This window comes from Balaenoptera musculus, chromosome 2 (genome assembly GCF_009873245.2).
Source record: "Balaenoptera musculus isolate JJ_BM4_2016_0621 chromosome 2, mBalMus1.pri.v3, whole genome shotgun sequence".
In the NCBI taxonomy this organism is placed as follows: Eukaryota; Metazoa; Chordata; class Mammalia; order Artiodactyla; family Balaenopteridae; genus Balaenoptera; species Balaenoptera musculus.
The window spans coordinates 58,948,407-58,965,170 of NC_045786.1; the positions used below are offsets into that span (position 1 = coordinate 58,948,407).

General features: G+C 35.4%; 1 protein-coding gene across 13 annotated transcripts in view; it reads right to left on the reverse strand.

Moving 5' to 3' along the window:
• The window catches only part of PEAK1 (pseudopodium enriched atypical kinase 1), a 303,507-nt gene that overhangs the window by 162,148 nt on the left and 124,595 nt on the right, over positions 1-16,764 (reverse strand). For all 13 annotated transcript variants that reach the window (XM_036842113.1, XM_036842106.1, XM_036842110.1 and 10 more), the window contains one exon: positions 5,607-5,688. The gene's annotated coding sequence lies outside the window, so the exon portion shown is untranslated. The remainder of the gene's footprint in view (positions 1-5,606; positions 5,689-16,764) is intronic.

A 16,764-nucleotide genomic window follows, 5' to 3' on the forward strand; every position in this document is an offset into this window, starting at 1 on the left:
ATTTATACAACATTCTGGAATAGGCAAAACTAAGGTGATCGTAGCTGCTAGGGCTTAAATGTAGGTAGAGGTTTTGAACAAAAAGGGACAGTTTGAAGTTTTCTGGGGTGATGGGTCTACCTGTATCCTGTTTGTAGCAGTAGTTTACATGGATCTGTACATCTGTTAAAGCTCACAGAACTAGTAAAAAAGTAAATTTTACTGTATGTAGAAATTTAAAACAACAATAATAAAAACCATCATTTCCCATCACAGCTTTTAATCCCCATCTTCAATTATTTGATAGGTAAGAGTAGAGTTGAACCTTGAACAACATTAGTTTGAACGGCATGGGCCCACTTACATGCAGATATTTTTTAATACTAAATTCAATACTCAATATTTTTCAGTACTACATGGTCCATGGTTGGTTGAATCCATGGATGTGGAAGAAATGGAGATACAGAGGGTTGACTATAAATGACACCTGGATCAACCCCTCTGTTATTCAAGGGTGAGCTGTATTCTGCTCCTACTACTGTCACTACCTAGTTGGTGCTGAGTAAGTAATTTACCCTCTAACCCTTGGTTTCTCTTTGTAAAATGAAAGGAAATAATTAAATGATCTGTAAAGCTTATTCCTATTCTAAAACCTATTCCTATTCCGTGCTTCTGTTAAATTTGTATTATCTCAGAATTAATAAGGAACACAAAATATTTCTATGCACTCAAGCGGATTCTATAATCTTGCTTCAGACAGTGTGGGCTGGCTTTCAATATTCTCTGCTATTGGTTTTCTGTGATCTTTTTATGGACTCTTAATGTCTGACCCTAGTTACTAGCTTTGAGTAGATGACTCAGACTATATGGGCTATACAAGATTTCTATTCCCTTTATCACATCAGACCTTCTCTATATTTTGCTTTTAAAAAGTCTGTGAACCAGTATTCATGCTAGAAAAATGACACCTGCTATTTTTAATTTTATAAGACATGTGGTATTGGCATTACTGGAAAAGAGAAAGTAAGCCACTTTAAATGGTTTCACTCAATATAATAAAGTACTTTTTTTTTTTAACCTGCATGGAAAATCTGCAGTTCCCCAAATCTCTTACAATCCTTCATATCTCCTGTAGAAGACCTGCAGACTAGCAACATCTCAGACTACTAAGTCTTGTATTGAAATGTTCTGTTCCTATATAAGAATGAGCAAAGCCAGCAAGGGAATTCATACAATTTTAATTTCAAATTCAGTGTTCATAGAAAACCCTGGTTGCAATCCCAAATGGCCTTTGGTTTAAATTTTTTTTTTTTGGAGATGGGGTTTCATAAAAGAAATAAGACGAGAACAAATGATTATCTATTTCAACAACACTCTCAATTACATCCAACAGAATAATTTTTGAATACTTATAAAAATCATCCAATCTTCTCACTTTGAGAAGTAAGAAAAATAAAAGTGGCATGTATATATGCCAACAAATATTCCATTAACTATACTTGCTTGATACTATTTTTCTCTGATAAATCCAAATAACCAGGCAACTACAGATGAACTGATAATACAAATGTAGGCCAAGTGATTCTGTTATTCTCCTTAACATCTACACTTCTTTTTTTAAAAATATGAATCAATTCATTTAATTCTTTAAAATACATACTAAGATATAAAATAAGTCCTGGGCTTCCCTGGTGGCGCAGTGGTTGGGAGTCTGCCTGCCAATGCAGGAGACACGGGTTCGAGCCCTGGCCTGGGAAGATCCCACATGCCGCGGAGCAACTAGGCCCGTGAGCCACAACTACTGAGCCTGCGCGTCTGGAGCCTGCGCGTCTGAAGCTTGTGCTCCGCAACGAGAGAGGCCGCGACACTGAGAGGCCCGCGCACCGCGATGAAGAGTGGCCCCCGCATGCCGCAGCTGGAGGAAGCCCTCGCACAGAAACGAAGACCCAATGCAGCCAAAAATAAAATAATTAATTAATTAAAAGAAAAAAAACTTTTAAAAAAATAAAAAAATAAAAAAAATAAAATAAGTCCTGAGCTACATATAACTGTTAAATAGCAGTACATTTGGAAAAGGAAAACTAATCAGTATTTCCTTATAACTCCACTGTCATGTTAACCTTTAAGAAGGAAGCTGCAAATCTAAGTTTATTGCATTTCCTCAGTGTTGAGACCACACATGCAAACACACATACATATACACACACACACAAACCAACATCTCTGTATTTCCCTCACTGCCATTCTTAGATTTACTGAAGATGACATTGAAAAGGATCTGAGAGTTCCTCAAATTTCCATACATCTATTAAGAACTTATCTCATTCTTAGAAAGTACCCTGGTACAGAAACTAAACCCCATACAAAAAAGCAAATCTATTGATATATTAATACTGAATCAATCTCCTGGCAGAACATTTTATTTAGTGCTACCAAATTTGTAAACAAGACTGAAAAAAAAAATGTTTCAACAATTTCTTTATAGAAGTAGTTTTATAAAAAATTAAAAGGCTTAATGTATGAACCCATGTCTTCTGAACTACTGGTGTACTGAGGGAATGTTTTAAAATGAATGAAGCACCATCCAGGAAGCCTGGCTCTTTAACCCTAAAGCCAAACAAGGGAAACTCAAAAATCACAGGAAAAAAAAAAAAAAAAATAGCCCAATCACTTTAAAAAGTTCTAAGTGCTCAGCTCAATATCATAACTTTATTATGACCACTAAATCACAGCTGGCCAATGAGAAGCTGATTGTAGTCCTTAAAACTCACTGTAGTCTGGGTAAGCAAGACAGTCATATTAAAATAGGTACAATTCAGTAAAAAACTGTTTATGTCAGGTGTTTAAAGTTTCCAGGAGACTAGCTCTTGAGTTATCTCAAAACAAAAACTAAATATCAACTACTGTGAAGTGGCCTTTTCATATTTTCCTTTAAAGAGCTTTAAAAGCAGTGGTTGAAAAAACCCTTGCACATGTTTTGAGGCCAGATTCAAAACTGAGAACTAAAGACCAGTCTATTCAAGTTTTCCTCAAATGCCATTTCCCTGAGTTCCATGGATCTGATGACGTTAGAATGGGAGCTGGCTGCGAGGCGCGGCTCTGTAGGGAAGTGCATGTGGAAGAAACGTCAGCGAACAGGGCAAAAGAATCTTTAAAATTCTCTTAAGGAAGAAAGACTTTAGGAAAAACATTTTTCTTCTCTAATTTAAGTCAAATCTTACACTGTTGCTTTCAATTTTGTTGTGTACCTATTCCATCCTTTATTGTTTTATTTGATTAGAAACATATGGAAGATCCTCCTTCCATTTATTAGTTCTATAGAATATAGTTTATAGTTTATAAAAAACTTTAATACAGAATAAAAATAGAAATTTTATTAATGACCGAATTTTCATATCCACAGAGAAAGCACCATCACATCATGTAATCTAGAAAATGACCTTCTTTTAAAGGAAGGAAAATTGGGGGTCAAGACTGTAAAAGAATAACTGCTAACATCCATATTCTAGTTTTAAGATAATTTTCTTTCCAATTAAAAAAATACATATTATTTACAGAAAGCTACCAAGGTAAAGCAATTTGTTGTTCTGCACAGCAGGATCACTGGCATGGGGACAGTTAATGTTTCCACAGCTACAGAGTGGAAATAGGAAAGAAAATTGAGTTCACATCACTAAAGGCAATGAAATAATTAAATAATTTCGTGTAAAATTTAGCTTCCCACAGGTATTTTTTCGTTGTCTTATATCCTTTTGCATTAACTGTCGTAAGTTCTCTCTCTGTAGCTCATCTACAATTTACAAGTACTTTATTACGAAGTATGGTTTCTCTATGAATTATCAATACTCTGTTGAGGATAAAGCAATTCAAACAGTACACTACTGATAAACACAAAAATACTAAAAGTCAATTATACCTACTCCTAATCCAGGAATAAATGAAAACAAATATTAAATCAACTTGTAGACCCTAGTTTTTGCCCCCTTCCTTCCCTCTTTGTTTCTGCTATTTATACTGCTGTAGTCATTACTACTTTTATACTAGGGAATGTTTCTTTTTCCTGCTTGGATTTGTTTCATAAATCACTGAATTCTCACTTTCTCCAACAATAGGACTTCATCACAAAGATGTAATTAATCCCACTAAAGCAAGGAAACATGGCAAACTTTAGGTTGACAGTCAGTCATTTAGTTTAGGCTCAGCTATGTGACCCTAGACCAATTCAATTGCTCATCTGTACAATGATGATGATGATATTTAATCCACAAGATTGTGGTGAAGCTTGTATGAGATTAATGTATGTGAAAGAGCTTTGGATGTTTAAAGTGTCATACAAATGTAAGGGTCTCAGTTTCTTCATCTATCATATAGGAGGATTCAGTTAGGTGATCTCTAAAGACTTCTCATCTCTAAAAAGTCTTTGATATCTACATATGAATCACATTAAAAAATCTACTTACTCTTGGGATAATTTCATAGTTGTAAGAGACTCAGGGAACAATTAACTCAACCTTCTCATCTCACAAAATGAGTCCAAAAGCAGGCTAAGAGACTGGCAGATCACATAAGTCAGTAGGAAAGTTGGGAGGAGGAAGGACTCAGACCTGACTCTCACCTCAACATCCTTTCTATCATGTGATGTTGTTCACTATTTTGTGAATTTAAACTCTCTCTTCACCACAGCTTAAACAATTATCTTTACAAACAGATTACAATGAAAAGCTTATTAAGAAAATGTGAATATTACTCTGGTGAAGATGACTTAACTATTAACAGTCCAGTTAAGAATGTTTACAAATGTCACTAATAGCAAAAGGAGCTTAGATCAAACTGTCCAGCTATTCAGTTGGTTTGTGTGATATTCAATTTTAAGTCAATAGGTATAATGTAAACCCTACCTAACCTTTCACAGTACAGCATTTTAATTCTGCTTTTGTTACTTACTAGCTATGTGATTTTGGGCAATTTATTTCTCTGAGCTTCAGTCTCTTCCTCTTTCTTTAAAACAGGGATAATACCAAGTATGTCACCTGGCTGTTGTGAATTAAATGATCTAGCTCATGTTAAGACACTATGACAGTGTCTGGCACATACTAAGTGCTCTACAAATATTAGTTTCCTTCTCTAATCTTCTAAACTTTAGGAGAATAGAGACTGTTTCCTCTCCTTTTACTTTATCAGAAATATTTATTAAATTAAATATATGGGGTCCTGGTCCTCACCTCAACTTCAGTTATAAGCAATTGTACAACTAAACCTAAATAAAATGAGGAGCAGTGTGACAAAATGGAAGGCAAATGGGGTTTGGAGTCAACAAATCTGAGTTTGAATCCTTGTCTGACTATCTAGTAGCTTTTTATCTTGAGCAATTTATCAGACCTCTCAAGCTTCTTATCTGAAAATGTGACTTTTATCTAGCTTTTTATGATTCTGTTGTTCATATTAACAGACATTACAAATACCTAGAAAGGGGTCTATCTTATTCATCTTTGTCTCTTCCATACTAAGGCAAAGTTCAAAATTATAAGTTCTGCTGTTGGAATAAGGCAGGAGATTGAAAAAAAAAAAAAAAGAGAGATTCAAGATTAGAATAAATGTGTTACATTAAGAAAAGAAAAAGTACAAACCCAGTTTAACTGGCACCAACTCTAGGCATTATGTCATTGCTTCCTTTTCTTTCCTGAGGAATGGACCTCAAATATTCTTTTCCTACAGGAAGAGCAAAGTGGGGAATGTTTATTAGTGAAGGTCATTTGACTCACACTTTAAAACTGAGCATTTTAAAATTTACCATAACGAAGTGAGAGAGTGGCATGGACATATACATACTACCAAATGTAAAATAGATAGCTAGTGGGAAGCAGCCACATAGCACAGGGAGATCAGCTCGGTGCTTTGTGACCACCTAGAGGGGTGGGATAGGGAGGGTGGGAGGGAGACGCGAGAGGGAAGAGATATGGGGATATATGTATATGTATAGCTGATTCACTTTGTTATAAAGCAGAAACTAACACACCAATGTAAAGCAATTATACTCCAATAAAGATGTTAAAAAATAAAATAAAATAAAATTTACCATAAGACAGTACTTACCATAAGCCAATACTCATTCTATTTAATGGACTTGTTTTTAAGAGATAAAATAACCAAGAGGTGTTTTACTTTAGAAAATACTACAGGTCTAAATAGCCAAAAAGTAACCTTACCTCAAAAATTACTTTCAATGAATAACAATACTTTGTTAAAGATGACTTAAACTACTCAGAAAAGGATTCCACAAAGCACTGTAGTTCATTACAGTATGCAAAAATACTTCTAGAGCTATACTTAATCTTTTGAGTGACGGGTGAGTGGTGAGGTATACACAACTATGAGAATCTGATGAAAGCTATGAATTGATGTCCAGAAAAATGCACATACATGCATCAAATTTTGCATATAATTTTAGTTGAGTCATGAAACACAGACATTATCCTATAGATCTCTAAAACCTGTTAGCAGACGCTAAGCAACCTCTGTTTTTGAGTTTTTCAAAATAATGGACTTACAGGATTTTAGAACCTTAAGCAATTTAGCAGTCATCTAATGCAAACTGCTAATAGAAAAATGAAAAAATAGTCCCCCAGAAAGTTAAAAAGAATTAGGTAAAGCCTTACTGCACTCAGGAACAGAGAGGTGTCCAACTACCATGCTAATCCACATAAGACTGACAGTACAGAATTTAGTATAAATCAGTGCCTTTGGGTCAGAGTAATTATCACAACGGAACCAGAATTGACTTTCAAGTGGTCATTTGGTCTAAACACATAATAGATCATCATTGATGGTTAAGAAAATGAAATTTGGACATGTGAAAAAGTTGATCAAGTCATTTAATCTTTCTTATCCTCAGGTTCTTCAAAACAAAATGGAAATAATAAAACCTACCCTTGTAGGATTATTTTAAGGATAAAATCTGATAACATGTATGAAGTATTTAACACAGTGCCTAGGTACATAATAGGTGTTCATGAAATGATATGAATTTTAAAATACTTCTTGTCAAGTCATGGAATTGGGTAAAATATGAAATAAAATCTCAAAGTAAATGAGATGCTTTCCAGCTAAACAAAATAACTAGGAAACATTTACTGAGTATCTATACTATATTATTCAAGATGTTACCAAGGATACAAAAAGGATAAAGTTGTCCTCCTTTCAAGGGAAACTAGGCAAAGACAGAGCTTTTTTCCTTCTCAGTTTCCTTCTTGGGTTCCTTTTTCATTTCCCCTCAGGACTCAGCTTTTTGCCCACTTCATACTCTACCCATATTCTCTGTACTCCCACCAGGACTGAGAGGACCCTCACATGAATACCTCTAATCCTGACCTTTCACCTGAGCATCAGACTCCTATATCTTGTTGTCTTCTGTATGTTTCCATCTGAAAGTACCATAGGTAAAATACATTAAAAACTTTTCCTAACATCTATTCCTTCTTTAAATTCCCTGCTATAGTTATTAACAGCCACTTAGACACTCAAATCAAAGTCTGACGGTAATCTCACATTTCACCAATCACTTTAAATGTCTGATTCATTTCTACTCTAAACACTTTCCGTGTCTATGTCCTCAATTCATCCCTATTAATAGTATCTAAATCCAGGGCATTATCTCTCAATATGACCAAATCAGTAATCTAACTGGTCTACCCACCTCTACTCTTACCCTACTTCAAAATCATTTACCACACGCCCGCCAAAATGATCACTCTAGAATGAAATCTTGCCACACCATGAGTATGTCAAACCCTTCAATAGCTATCTATTATCCACAGAATAAAGTCCAAGTTCACCCAAAAAATAAATGCCGAAGTATGACATATAAAGTCCTCAATGACCTGGCTCATGCCTATCTCTTCAGCTTCATTTCCTATCTCCCACTTCATCACACTACAGCCATACTGAACTATTTGTCAAGCTTCATGCTGCTCTCTTTGTCGATATAAACTTACACTCCTTCCATGAATAGGAAATTCTTACTTGTTCTTCAAGATTCAGGTCCAAGATCATCTTCTCTGGGAAGGCTCCAGAGTATATTCCCTACCCCACCAAGCTCACACATTATCACAATGAGCACTCAGGAGATATTTGTTAAACTGAACTGAAACTAAGCAAACTAACAACAAACAGCAAATAATTTATACATATCAAGCCAGTGAGAAGGGCAACTAGATGGATTTCAGTGTTTCTTTGGAAAAAAGTCTTGATCTAGGGATACGAGGAGTAATAGTTCAGATTGTTGAAGAAAGGAAATTAAAGTATTTGAGTGAGTAAAACAGAGATGGAAATGGACACATTTAGAGGAGACGTGTAAGACTGGAGGGATAGTAAACAGCAGATATAAACTCACGAATGTAGCCATCCATATAAAAAGATTTAGGGCTTCCCTGGTGGCGCAGTGGTTGAGAATCTGCCTGCTAATGCAGGGGACACGGGTTCGCGCCCTGGTCTGGGAAGATCCCACATGCCGCGGAGCGACTAGGCCCGTGAGTCACAACTACTGAGCCTGCGCGTCTGGAGCCTGTGCTCCACAACAAGAGAGGCCGCGATAGTGAGAGGCCCGCGCATCGCAATGAAGAGTGGCCCCCGCTTGCCACAACTAGAGAAAGCCCTCACACAGAAACGAAGACCCAACACAGCCAAAAATAAATAAATAAATAAATGTGTATTTCTTTACAAAAAAAAAAAAAAAAAAAGATTTAGAGACACAACCAATAAATCATCAAAGATTTTTTTAAACAGTTTTCTCTGAAACTATATGATGTAGTTGCCATTTACAGACACTACCCTCTACTTCAATTAGAGAGATATTAGTTTAGAAAGATGTTTTCATCTTTTAGTTAATCTCTTGCATTTTTATAAGTTTGAGGAGGTACTCTCACTTAATTAGCATGTACTGAAGAACTTTACATAAAATCCTGAAATTATAACATATCTCTATATGGCACAATAGTTTACTGAAATTGGAATAAGGTAACACAGACTCTCTCTCTTTCAGTTAGTTCAAGGGCTAGTCAATCTCATTAAATAATCTTTAATATTAGAACATTAGGTTGCTCCAAATCAGCAGTGGAAAATGAAAATATAGTAAGCTTAATGCCAATTCACAGAGGAATTCAACTGTAAATATTTTGCTTTCTGAATGCAGAATTAAAGAATATCAATCCTGAAACTTAAATACACTAGTCATAGTACAGAAGAAGAACAGATGTATGAGGTATTCCCATATGAAAAGTGAAGATTAAGGTTATCTACCATGAATAAGAAGAGGAAAAAAATGCTGTTATCCCTGAACTATACTTCATGACACAAAATCTACTGCTTGCAGTAAAAACAGAGAAGACTCACCCTAATATATTAACTAGAAAACCACACAATAGTCAGAAGAGGATCACGTTAGAGGAATAAATAAAACAAGTAAATCAGCCACCCCAAACTGAAGCATCTCTAAGTGGATGTCTGTATCATTGTATCATTGTTATTTTATATACTTGACAATATAGCTGTATAAGATAATAACAACCCTAGGCACATCTTCTATATCAAGAGGAAAGGTGATTAGAAAACAGATATATGTAAATAAGCACAGAAGCACTTTGGAGCTTAAAAATCATTTGCATGGAGTTGTATGTCTTCTTGTCCTTGACTGTAAATGCCAATTCCCTGTTTTCAGGTTTGCAGACAGTAAAAAGAGAGATACAAAGCTGAATGTTAATTTTCAACATAACACTGATGTTATGTCAGAAGAGATGGGTGATTCTCACTCTCACATCATACCTGCCATTTTAAAACACCCCTACTGATATGAACTAACATTCATGAATAACAGGTTAAAAAATCCTTTTGAGCTGTTGTATTTAAGCAAATTGACAGATATGAATGCACAAACACTAGTCTTGGATCATGAAATCCCCTCACACATGAACACCATTGTAAAATAAATTTCTCTAAGAGAATAGGGACTGAAAATGTTGCAAGTCTGCTAAAGAGAAAAACATCAAGCTATAAAAGAAACTGGCAGCCTACCAATATGATAGTCACGAACATGTTATGCTCAAGTGTGCTGTAAATGATCATTTAGATGCTGTCAATGTCACCTATATTTCTTTAATATTCTGTTTTGTGAAAAACCCATTGGCTTAGGGAATATGGAATCATCCATCTGCAAGAGCAAACTGTTTTTGTCTGATATGGATTTATTTTTTCAACAAGAAAAGAGATATATATTTCTTGGGATCATAATCTCAAGCATACATTGGGACTAATGTCTGTACTGTACAAATGTAAGGATTATTCATAAAAGAGTAGATTTTATACACACACAGTCGATTCTTGCTATGTGTGGTAGTTATGTTCTATAAAGTTTCTGTGAACACTGAATTGGTGAATACTGTGCTTCCATTGCTTCTAGGAAATGGGAAACACAGGGTTAGATTCCTGCAAGCCTCTGCTTACAACATTTTGTCAACCTATCAATATGTAAGTTTTTTTTAATGTGTACCTCTGTTTAGAGATACCTTATTTAATATATACTGTTGATTCATTAAAATCGAACTCACAGCCAACAGCACAGCTCATGACTGAACAAAAGCTTATCTAACACACGTATTTTCGCCATTAGGCACATCACAACCTTCTTGTGCTTAAGTACACTACACAGTACTTCAGCACAATATTTGGAGGCCATGTTAAACAGTGAAATCACACCCCAAAAAAGCATAAAAATGTGAAAAACATGGCACTAAGGAGATGGCAAAAAAGATGCTTCTTTATAGTATGTGAGTTGAAACAAAAAGGCAAGATGTCACCTTGCTCAACCTCAGCTGAGAATGTACACATCAGGCACCTCAATTTTTTTGCCACTCTGCCTAGGTCTGCAAATGATTGTGAAAGCACGACAATTACTGATTTGGGAGTTTAAATCTTAGCAAGTAAGTGAATTTGAAAATATGGAATCCATGAATAATGAGGATCAAATGTGTATATATGTTTACATATGTGTGTGTGTATACGTACACACACATATGAATGATGTGACATATGACATCTGGCAGGAAAGACAAGTTATGGGACTCGCTGGTTTGAGACTCTCCTAAGGTCCAGTCCTATATTTCCTTTTGGCACACCGGATACCTCTACCTGAATGTCCTATCAGCACTTCAAACTTAAAAGACCAAGCTCATCTTCTGCACCTACCCTAAACCTGTCTTCTGCTATATTACTTCTCCAATAATAGCACCATCTCATCTACTCATTGTGACTCTGACTCCCTTCTCCATCCTAGCCAGGGAGCAAATCATGTTGATTCTTCCTCTGAAATATCTCTTAAAGTTATCTCCCCCTGCCCAAGCCCACTACAGTTATCACTAAATGCCTCTCTATCATTTGGACCACTGGCACAGTTTACTGTCTTCCCTCTCTATCTTCTACCCCAGAATCACAGGTGATATTACTGTCACAGGTGATATTACTGTTATTTTTCCAAACCTAATTACACTCTTCACTTTCTGGTACCTATAAGATGAGCCTGAGACTTCTTGGTATGGTATACACGTTCTTTTATGACTCGGCACCAAACCATCTTTTTAGACTCACCTACTGACACTCTTCTCTGATAAACTGTATATTCTAGCCATAATAATTTATTTCCCATTATTTGAATATATCATACTTTTTAAAGGCCCTTTATGCATGTTATAAATTTCACTAGCAATCCTCTTTCTTCCATTTTCTACTTGCCCTTAAGGCTTCTGTTGATGGCACCTCCTCTGTGAAGTCTTTCCTAATAAGCCTCTACCTCCACCTCAGGCCAAGTTAGTCAGTCTTACCTGTTCTTCCACAGTATTTTCACATACTTCTATCACAGAATTCCTTAAGTTAAGTTCTAATTATTAACAGAGAAAGTGCGAGAATGCACAAGGTTGGCCAATTACTATTATAGTTAGGTGGTGATGGGGATTCATTATACCACTGTGTACCATAGTGTGTATGTTAAATGTCCATTAAAGGAAAGCTAAAAAATTGAGGGCGGGGGTGGGGGGAGGAAGGGGGAGGGAAGAAGGGAAGGTGGGAGGGAGGGAGGGAGGGAGGGAGGGAGAGAATTTGTCTACAAGTAATCGAAAACCTGACTTATGTGTGGCTTAAACAAATAGGGTACTAATTTTTTCCCCCCACATAAGAAGTCCAGAGATAGGTAGTCAAGGGTTGGTATAGAGGCTCAAGAAGGTCATCAAAGACCAAGGCTCTTTCTATCTTTTTGCTCCATTAATTGTGTTGATTTGCTGCTTCAAAGTTGTTTGCTATACATGCAGGCATTACCTCTGCATTCAAGGCAAGAAAAAGGACAGTGTCAGTCACACCTTTACCTCTTCAATAGAAAAAACAAAAGCTTTTTTCGGTGCCCTCAGCAAACTCAGCTTATATCACATTGTCTATGGCTGTCCAACAGTGCCTTAATGGCCTGATCTCCTTGAGGGCAGAGACAATTTTATTTTAACAACCAATCCAGTACCTAGCACATAGAGGTTCTCTGTAATTAATGAATGTATGAGTCTAATAAAGGAAACAGTGGCAAGTATCATAACACAAACTCTGCTTTCCTAATTTTCTTTTTGTTAAATAATATAATAAAAGGTGCTCTAAAAATTACCAGTGCTATACAAATAAGGGATTACTACTATTACAGTAGTTTGACATCTATAATCATGAAATATTTTACAATTATTGCTCTCTCCGTAGAGTACCAAACAGAGGATTAGTAAGTCAAGAGACCTGAATTTTTGTCCAAGCAAAACACTGAATCTTGATGAACCTCAGTTTACCTAAAAATTAATGTTTATTTCCCAGGGTTGCTCTGAGGATAAAGTAAACGTAAATAATATGAATGCACACTAAAATATATAAAACACTATAAACACATGCATTATAAAAATAATGGTTCTGTTAAGTCTTGAGAGGAAACTTACAGTTCTTATGTAGTATGCATAGAGTTATATACCATCTGGCACACCAATAATATCAATTGAAACTTAAAACACTATCAATATCTGGTATGGATGCTGGGCATTAGTCCATGGGTAGATGAGATTCTGGACTTGCCCCAGTTCTTTCATGACTATAGGGAAGTAAACTAATAACTGTACCTTACATTTACACCTATTAAAGAAAGAATGCTGTATGAAATAAAATTGGTGTCTCAATGCAATTATATAATACACACAATTTGCAAAGCAGGATATGAAAAACAAAATAAACTGGTTAACACAGAACAGATGACATCAAATCCCAATTCATCAATTAATAATTACTACCAGTAAATATGAACAGGGCTTCCCTGGTGGCACAGTGGTTGAGAATCTGCCTGCCAATGCAGGGGACACGGGTTCGAGCCCTGGTCTGGGAAGATCCCACATGCCACGGAGCAACTAGGCCCGTGAGCCACAACTACTGAGCCTGCGCGTCTGGAGCCTATGCTCCGCAACAAGAGAGGCCGCGATACTGAGAGGCCCGCGCACCGCGATGAAGAGTGGCCCCCACCTGCCGCAACTAGAGAAAGCCCTCGCACAGAAACGAAGACCCAACACAGCAAAAAAATAAATAAATAAATAAGTAAATATGAACAGTATTAAAGTATGCCAAGGTCCTAAAGCACTTCTAAGTTAAGGCAAGTGAGACTTAAAACAGTAGAAACATTGAATACTAATTTTCCTCTGGCTTTAATAACCCTGACTGAGCTGATAAAGAATACCCCTCAAGGTGACCTTATAATTCATACATACAGGCAACACTGGTGGTCAGAACTATTTCCGATAAATGATAATCTCAGTGGCCTGTTTTCCAGGTCTTTATTAAGCTGTATATTTCCTCATATGTAAGAATGTTATATTAAAATAAGCATTGCGTATATATAACAAAAAAGAGGCCAATACTAAAGAAGAGAAAAATGACAGTTCTAAATCAATAAAGTCTCCACAGAATATTATAGTAAGAACTGATGCATCTTCACTTTTATTGGATTTGGAGACAACAGCTGCTTTGAAGAAAAACAGTCTTCTGTCAAGTCTGTTTAATTAACTCTCACTTCTCAAACATTCAAATACCTTAACCTTATTATTAAAGGCTTACCATTTCCTGATTCATTTAAGCAGAAACTATTCTCTGTGTAGGTTACCATGGAATTACTTAATACTGGAAACTGACTCATCTTACTACAAAAAACTGCATCAAGACATAGGCCAGTAAATTCCAGCAGAGCACTGCATAAAGCATCATTAGGTCATAAACAGAACTGAAAAATTCTAAGAGTGGATCAGACTTCTTACTGTACAGTTACGCCCACAGGAGGAACATCTATTTCAGTAAGAGACCAAAATGTTAGAATGGTAAGAATGAGTTTATGTTTTACAGCTGTAACTACCCAGTTTCAACTACTTTGATTCTTGTTTTTAAACAGGGAGAAACACAAGGTTTCTCTTCCTGTTTTATGTGCATACATAGCTTTATCAGCTAAAACTTCAACAGGGAATACTTCTCCAATAAGAATTTAGAAGTACCTGATATAAGCAATAAATTATTTGTCAATGTTTGTAAAAATAAAAGTTATAAGTGATGTGTTTATAATGAGGAACTATTTAAAATATTTAACTTTGCAAATGGAGGAGGAAATATATTAACTTAAAGATTCATTGTTCTTTAAAATACTCATTTTCTCTCATTAAAAAAGAGGATATCATATATTAATAAAAGGTTCAATACAGCAAGAAGATATAACAATTATGAATGTTAACCCACCTATTGATAGACCATCAAAATATATGAAGCAAAAATTGACAAAATTGAAAGGTGAAATAGACAATTCTACAATAATAGTTGGAAACTTCAATATCCCACTCGCAATAATGGACAGAACGACCAGACGGAAGAAAGGAAACAGAGGATTTAACATAATAAACCAACTAGATCTAACAGACAAATACAGAACGCTCTACCCAACAACAGAATACACATACACATTCTTCTCAAGTGTACATGGGACATTTTCCAGGACAGACCATATTTTAGGCCACAAATTAAGTCTCAACAGACTTAGGAAGATAAATATCATACAAAATATCTTTTCTGACCACAACAAGATGAAGTTAGAAACCAACAACAAAAGTGAAACTGGAAAATCCACAAATTTGTGGAAATTAAACAACACACTTTTCAACAACCAACGGATCAAAGAAGAAATCACATGGGAAATTACAAAATCCTTAGGGATGAATGAAAATGAAAGCAAAACATACCCAAACTTATGGAATGCAGGGAAATTTTATAGCTATAAATGCTTACATTAAAAAACAGAAAAGATCTCAAATTAACAACTTAACTTTACAACTTAAGGAACTAGGAAAAGAAGAACAAACTTAACCCAAATCTAGCAGAAAGAAGGAAGTAATAAAGATTAGAGCAGAGATAAATGAAGTAGAGAAGAAGAACAGAGAAAAATCAATGAACCCAAAAGTTGCTTCTTTAAAAAGATCAACAAAACTGACAAACATTTAGCTAGATGAACGAAGAAAAAAAGAGAGAAGACTCAAATTACTAAAATCAGAAATGGAAGTGGGGACATTAGTACCAATTCCACAGAAATAAAAGGGATTATAAGAGTACTACGAACATTTGTATGCAAACAAATTGGATAACCTACCTGAAATGGACAAATTCCTAGAAACACAAAACCTACCAAGACTGAATCACAAAGAAATAGAAAATATGAGTAGACCTATAACTAGTATGGAGATTGAATCAGTAATTTAAAATTTCTCCCAAAAGACAAGCCCTGTGCCTGATGGCTTCACTGCTGAAATCTACCAAACATTTAATGAATAACTAATACTAGTCCTTCTCAAACTTTTCCCAAAAATTGAAGAGGAGGGAATATTTCCTAACTCATTCTATGAGGCCAGCAGTACCCTGATACCAAAGCCAGACAAAGACACTACAAAAAAGAAAACCACACACCAATATCTCTTAAGAACACTGAAGCAAAAATCGTCCATAAAATAGCAAACCAAGTTCATATTAATCGGATGATACATCATGACCAAGTGGAATTTATTCCTAAAACGCAAGGATGGTTCAACATATGACAACTGATTGATGTAACACATCACATTAATAGAATGAAGGGAAAGAACCATATGATCATCTCAACTGATGCAGAAAAAGCATTTGACAGAACTCAACACCCTTTCATGATAAAAACACTTAACAAACTAAAAATGGAAAGAAATTAACCTCAACATAACAAAAGCCATATATAAAAAAACCCACAGGGAACATCATATTCAATGGTGAAAAACTGAAAGTTTTTCCTCTAAGATCAGGAATAAGTGAAGGATACCAGCTTTTGCCACTTCTATTCAACACAGTACTGGAAGTTCTAGCTAGAGTAATTTAGGCAAGAAAAAGAAATAAAAGGCAACACAAAAATCAGTTGCATTTCTATAAACTGACAATGAACAATCTGAAAAGAAAAATACAAAAACAATTCCATTTATGATAACATCAAAAGGAATAAAATACTTAGGAATTAACCAAAGAGATGAAACACTTGTACACTGAAAACTACAAAAAACATTATTGAACAAAATTAAGGAATAACTAAATAAATGGAAACACATTCCATCTTAATGGATTGGAAAAGTTAGTTGTGTTAGAATGGACATCCAAAAAGCAATCTGGGACTTCCCTGGTGGTGCA